The sequence below is a fragment of the Rutidosis leptorrhynchoides genome, chromosome 5 (genome assembly GCF_046630445.1).
Source record: "Rutidosis leptorrhynchoides isolate AG116_Rl617_1_P2 chromosome 5, CSIRO_AGI_Rlap_v1, whole genome shotgun sequence".
Taxonomy (NCBI): domain Eukaryota; kingdom Viridiplantae; phylum Streptophyta; class Magnoliopsida; order Asterales; family Asteraceae; genus Rutidosis; species Rutidosis leptorrhynchoides.
This window is the reverse complement of record NC_092337.1, coordinates 236,416,637-236,422,636: the sequence shown is the minus strand read 5'-3', so window position 1 is coordinate 236,422,636 and position 6,000 is coordinate 236,416,637.

The window sequence follows — 6,000 nt, the reverse complement described above, 5'->3', positions numbered from 1 at the left end:
CCTATTGTAGAAAAGGCGCTAGGTGGGTTTCTACCCCAACTGTTGTTATAGTGGGTATCATGGATATATATTACACTAGACCGTTTGAGGAGTTTCTACTCTCAATATTCGCTGTCAACCGCAACACCCTCGTAAACATCAATCCTAGGATTCAATACTTTGAGGTGCACGAAATTATTTTTGCAGATTCATCTCACCTGGAGTTGGCCATTCTTTATAACCCATGATTCGCGTTCTTTTCATCCGCACATAAATTTAAGAATATGGATTAATCCTATATTTCCTCGCTCATTGTACAAGGAAGTTCACTCTCGTTGAAATATCACACCTTTCGTACGTCTTCCTTTCGGAAATGCAATGAAAATTTACTTTGAAGTCCATGATCCTCGTTATCTCCTTTGAGAAGATTGCCTTAAATATCTATGCCACCGATGTGACTACTCCATATATTTCTTCCTTCATTGTTGCAACTATATTTCATTCGTCCCAGTTCGTTTCCTTGGGGAGCTCCTGTTTTGTTTGTTAAGAAGAAAGGTGGTTCGTTCCGATGGTGTATTGATTATCGCGAGTTGAACAAGCTTACGGTTAAGAACCGTTACTCTCTTCTGAGAATTGATGAGCTGTTCGATCAACTTCAAGGTTCGTCCATTTATTCTAAGATTGATCTTCGTTCCAATTATCACCAACTGCGGGCTAAAGAAACTGATATTCTGAAAACCGCTTTCCGTACCCGTTATGGTCACTGCAAATTTCTTGTTATGCCGTCCGGATTGACTAACGCACCTGCTGTGTTCATGGACCTCATGAACCGTGTGTGTAGTCCATATCTGGATAAATTCGTTATCGTTTTCATCGATGATATCCTTATCTATTCCAAGAAGTGATCAAGAGCACGAAGATAAGTGCTTGATTTGTTAAGAAAAGAAGAGATGTATGCTGAATTTTTCTAAATGTGCGTTCTGGTTGAAAGAAGTTCAATTACTTGGGCACGTTGTTATTAAACAGGGAATTCAAGTTGATCCTGCTAAGATTGAGGCAATTGAGAAATGGAAAATTTCTGAAAACTCCTACTCAAATTCGCAAGTTTCTAGGATTAGCAGGCTATTATAGAAGGTTCATTCAAGATTTTTCACGAGTAGCGAAACCTCTGACTGCTTTAACGCATAAGGGGAAGAAGTAAGAGTGGAAGAGTGAACAAGAGTCTGCTTTCCAAACTCTGAAGAAGAAGTTAACTTCTGCACCGATATTATCACTACCTGAGGGTAGTAATGATCTTGTTATCTATTGTGATGCTCCTTGTCAAGACTTTGGTTGTGTTTTGATGCAACGAAAGAAAGTCATTGTTTGCGTGTCACGTTAGTTGAAGATTTATGAACAGAATTATGCAACCCATGATGTAGAATTGGGAGCTGTTGTGTTTGAAATGTCTCGTTCTTATTGATTAAAAACGTTCCATATTAATTGATTTCGTTGCGAGGTTTTGACCTCTATATGAGACGTTTTTCAAAGACTGCATTCATTTTAAAACAAACCATAACCTTTATTTCATCAATAAAGGTTTAAAAAGCTTTACGTAGATTATCAAATAATGATAATCTAAAATAACCTGTTTACACACGACCATTACATAATGGTTTACAATACAAATATGTTACAACAAAATAAGTTTCTTGAATGTAGTTTTTACACAATATCATACAAGCATGGACTCCAAATCTCGTCCTTATTTAAGTATGCGACAGCGGAAGCTCTTAATAACCACCTGAGAATAAACATGCTTAAAACGTCAACAAAAATGTTGGTGAGTTATAGGTTTAACCTATATATATCGAATCATAATAATAGACCACAAGATTTCATATTTCAATACACATCCCATACATAGAGATAAAAATCATTCATATGGTGAACACCTGGTAACCGACATTAACAAGATGCATATATAAGAATATCCCCATCATTCCGGGACACCCTTCGGATATGATATAAATTTCGAAGTACTAAAGCATCCGGTACTTTGGATGGGGTTTGTTAGGCCCAATAGATCTATCTTTAGGATTCGCGTCAATTAGGGTGTATGTTCCCTAATTCTTAGATTACCAGACTTAATAAAAAGGGGCATATTCGATTTCGATAATTCAACCATAGAATGTAGTTTCACTTACTTGTGTCTATTTTGTAAATCATTTATAAAACCTGCATGTATTCTCATCCCAAAAATATTAGATTTTAAAAGTGGGACTATAACTCACTTTCACAGATTTTTACTTCGTCGGGAAGTAAGACTTGGCCACTGGTGGGTTCACGAACCTTAAGTTCCTTGGATAAACCTACTGGAAAAGTGAAAAATGGATCTAGCTTCAACGGATCCTTGGATGGCTCGAAGTTCTTACAAGATTGGAAGTGAGCTAGCAAACTTGAAAGTATTCTTGATTTTATGTAACTAGAACTTGTAGAATTTATGAAGAACACTTAGAACTTGAAGATAGAACTTGAGAGAGATCAATTAGATGAATAAAATTGAAGAATGAAAGTGTTTGTAGGTGTTTTTGATTGTTGGTGTATGGATTAGATATAAAGGATATGTAATTTTGTTTTCATGTAAATAAGTCATGAATGATTACTCATATTTTTGTAATTTTATGAGATATTTCATGCTAGTTGCCAAATGATGGTTCCCACATGTGTTAGGTGACTCACATGGGCTGCTAAGAGCTGATCATTGGAGTGTATATACCAATAGTACATACATCTAAAAGTTGTGTATTGTACGAGTACGAATACGGGTGCATACGAGTATAATTGTTGATGAAACTGAACGAGGATGTAATTGTAAGCATTTTTGTTAAGTAGAAGTATTTTGATAAGTGTATTGAAGTCTTTCAAAAGTGTATAAATACATATTAAAACACTACATGTATATACATTTTAACTGAGTCGTTAAGTCATCGTTAGTCGTTACATGTAAGTGTTGTTTTGAAACCTTTAGGTTAACGATCTTGTTAAATGTTGTTAACCCAATGTTTATAATATCAAATGAGATTTTAAATTATTATATTATCATGATATTATCATGTATGAATATCTCTTAATATGATATATATACATTAAATGTCTTTACAACGATAATCGTTACATATATGTCTCGTTTAAAAATCATTAAGTTAGTAGTCTTGTTTTTACATATGTAGATCATTGTTAATATACTTAATGATATGTTTACTTATCATAGTATCATGTTAACTATATATATATATATATATATATATATATATATATATATATATATATATATATATCCATATATATGTCATCATATGGTTTTTACAAGTTTTAACGTTCGTGAATCACCGGTCAACTTGGGTGGTCAATTGTCTATATGAAACATATTTCAATTAATCAAGTCTTAAAAAGTTTGATTGCTTAACATGTTGGAAACATTTAATCATGTAAATATTAATCTCAATTAATATATATAAACATGGAAAAGTTCGGGTCACTACAGTACCTACCCGTTAAATATATTTCGTTCCGAAATTTTAAGCTGTTGAAGGTGTTGACGAATCTTCTGGAAATAGATGCGGGTATTTCTTCTTCATCTGATCTTCACGCTCCCAGGTGAACTCGGGTCCTCTACGAGCATTCCATCGAACCTTAACAATGGGTATCTTGTTTTGCTTAAGTCTTTTAACCTCACGATCCATTATTTCGACAGGTTCTTCGATGAATTGGAGTTTTTCGTTGATTTGGATTTCATCTAACGGAATAGTGAGATCTTCTTTAGCAAAACATTTCTTCAAATTCGAGACGTGGAAAGTGTTATGTACAGCCACGAGTTGTTGAGGTAACTCAAGTCGGTAAGCTACTGGTCCGACACGATCAATAATCTTGAATGGTCCAATATACCTTGGATTTAATTTCCCTCGTTTACCAAATCGAACAACGCCTTTCCAAAATGCAACTTTAAGCATGAACATCTCTCCAATTTCAAATTCTATATCTTTTCTTTTAATGTCAGCGTAGCTCTTTTATCGACTTTGGGCGGTTTTCAACCGTTGTTGAATTTGGATGATCTTCTCGGTAGTTTCTTGTATAATCTCCGGACCCGTAATCTGTCTATCCCCCACTTCACTCCAACAAATCGGAGACCTGTACTTTCTACCATAAAGTGCTTCAAACGGCGCCATCTCAATGCTTGAATGGTAGCTGTTGTTGTAGGAAAATTCTGCTAACGGTAGATGTCGATCCCAACTATTTCCGAAATCAATAACACATGCTCGTAGCATGTCTTCAAGCGTTTGTATCGTCCTTTCGCTCTGCCCATCAGTTTTTAGATGATGGGCAGTACTTATGTCTAGACGAGTTCCTAATGCTTGCTGTAATGTCTGCCAGAATCTTGAAATAAATCTGCCATCCCTATCAGAGATAATAGAGATTGGTATTCCATGTCTGGAGACGACTTCCTTCAAATACAGTCGTGCTAACTTCTCCATCTTGTCATCTTCTCTTATTGGCAGGAAGTGTGTTGATTTGGTGAGATGATCAACTATTATCCAAATAGTATCAAAACCACTTGCAGTCCTTGGCAATTTAGTGATGAAATCCATGGTAATGTTTTCCCATTTCCATTCCGGGATTTCGGGTTGTTGAAGTAGACCTGATGGTTTCTGATGCTCAGCTTTGACCTTAGAACACGTCAAACATTCTCCTACGTATTTAGCAACATCGGCTTTCATACCCGGCCACCAAAAAATGTTTCTTGAGATCCTTGTAGATCTTCCCCGTTCCAGGATGTATTGAGTATCTGGTTTTATGAGCTTCTCTAAGTACCATTTCTCTCATATCTCCAAATTTTGGTACCGAAATCCTTTCAGCCCTATACCGGGTTCCGTCTTCCCGAATATTAAGATGCTTCTCCGATCCTTTGGGTATTTCATCCTTTAAATTTCCCTCTTTTAAAACTCCTTGTTGCGCCTCCTTTATTTGAGTAGTAAGGTTATTATGAATCATTATATTCATAGATTTTACTCGAATGAGTTCTCTGTCCTTCCTGCTCAAGGCATCGGCTACCACATTTGCCTTCCCCGAGTGGTAACGAATCTCAAAGTCGTAATCATTCAACAATTCAATCCACCTACGCTGCCTCATATTCAGTTGTTTCTGATTAAATATGTGTTGAAGACTCTTGTGGTCGGTATATATAATACTTTTGACCCCATATAAGTAGTGCCTCCAAGTCTTTAATGCAAAAACAACCGCGCCTAATTCCAAATCATGCGTCGTATAATTTTGTTCGTGAATCTTCAATTGTCTAGACGCATAAGCAATCACCTTCGTTCGTTGCATTAATACACAACCGAGACCTTGCTTTGATGCGTCACAATAAATCACAAAATCATCATTCCCTTCAGGCAATGACAATATAGGTGCCGTAGTTAGCTTTTTCTTCAATAACTGAAACGCTTTCTCTTGTTCATCATTCCATTCAAATTTCTTCCCTTTATGCGTTAATGCAGTCAAGGGTTTTGCTATTCTGGAAAAGTCTTGGATGAACCTTCTGTAGTAACCAGCTAGTCCTAAAAATTGGCGTGTGTGTTTCGGAGTTTTCGGGGTTTCCCACTTTTCAACAGTTTCTATCTTTGTCGGATCCACCTTAATACCTTTTTTGTTCACTATGTGACCGAGGAATTGAATTTCTTCCAACCAAAATGCACACTTTGAAAACTTAGCGTACAATTCTTCCTTCCTCAATACTTCTAACACCTTTCTCAAATGTTCACCGTGTTCTTGGTCATTCTTTGAGTAAATAAGTATGTCATCAATGAAAACAATGACAAACTTGTCAAGGTATGGTCCACACACTCGGTTCATAAGGTCCATGAACACAGCTGGTGCATTAGTTAAACCAAACGGCATGACCATAAACTCGTAATGACCGTAACGTGTTCTGAAAGCAGTCTTTGGAATATCATCTTCTTTCACCCGCATTTGATGATACCC